Below are 1,291 nucleotides of genomic sequence, written 5' to 3' on the forward strand. Positions count from 1 at the left end.
GGCGACAATTTAGTGGAGCTAAGCATGAGAGCCCGCTAAATCATCTCAAGGAGTTTGAAAATTATTGCAATACTATCAAGGTGAACGAAGTTTCCTAAGAATTCATCCCCCTCAAGCTCTTTCCCTTTTCTCTCATTGGGTGTGCTTTGGAATAGCTAAACAAGGAGGTTAAGCCGAATTCTCTAACGACATGGGACGAGGTTACAAAGGATTTCTAACTCGTTTCTATCCACAAAAGAAAACAGCGGAGGCAAGAGCTTTGATTCAAGGCTTCAAACAAAAGCCAAGTGAGAGACTCTATGAAGCATGGGAGAGGTATAAGGAGTATTAAAGGGAGTGTCCTCACCACGAGATTCCAACCGATCAAATTATTCAAATTTTCTATGGAGGTCTAAGTCCCCAAGGTAAGTCATGCCTAGATGGAGGAGCCGGTGGTCCCATTATGAATAGGACTGAAGAAGAAGTTGTGGACATCATTAAGGATGTTGTGAAGTGTTATAGAGATTGGCAAGATGGTGAGAGAGAATCAACTAGCAAGAGTATCTCTTTGGTGTACTCGGTTGATCATTTGAATGAAATTAACAATCTCTCTTCACAAATGGCAAACTTAGGGAAGGAAGTAAGTGCAATCAAGGAAAAATTGGGGAGTTCTTCTTCCCAAGCTCCAAGTCTTCCCTCCCAATTTAAGGGGAGAGGTACTCCTTCTAAATCTCATCCCCCTCCTTCTTCAAGTAACATGCCTAGTGTTGTTTGTTTTGTGATGTGTGTGGTTCATATGATCATGATTCTAGTAATTGCCCTCATGCTTTTTTGGAGAGTAATGATGAATTTGATAATAATGAGAGTGAAAATGTGAACTTTGTGTCAAACAATAATAATGTGAAAAAGTTTGATAACCAAAGGGGTCAATGGAATAGGAATTACCAAAACCATAGCAATTTTGACAATTATAACCAAGGTGGTGGTTATAGGAACCAAGGGAACCAAGGTTCTCGAGGGAATTATAACAATCAAGGTTATAGTGGCCAAAATCAAAACCGAAATTATGGTAATCAAAACCAAGGTTATGGAAATCATAATCAAGGTGGTGGTAACCATAATCACGGTTATGGTCAAAATCAAAATAGGGGTAATTAGAATAATCAAGGGAGAGGCAATTTTCAAGGAAATGCTCAAAGAGGCCCTCTACTCGGATTTGCTCCAAAGCCTCAAGTTGATAATTCCTATTCACAACCCTCTTCTTCTAGGACTAATTTAGAGGAAATCATTAAAAATCAAACAAATTTGTTGA

At 39.0% G+C, this 1,291-nt stretch overlaps 1 pseudogene; it reads right to left on the reverse strand.

Moving 5' to 3' along the window:
- Positions 1 to 255: 255 nt before the first annotated feature.
- LOC145564519 (small nucleolar RNA R71) lies at positions 256 to 354 on the reverse strand (annotated as a pseudogene).
- Between the last annotated feature and the right edge of the window lie 937 nt (positions 355 to 1,291).

Source organism: Chenopodium album, chromosome 1 (assembly GCF_948465745.1).
Source record: "Chenopodium album chromosome 1, dcCheAlbu1.1, whole genome shotgun sequence".
NCBI classification, from domain to species: domain Eukaryota; kingdom Viridiplantae; phylum Streptophyta; class Magnoliopsida; order Caryophyllales; family Amaranthaceae; genus Chenopodium; species Chenopodium album.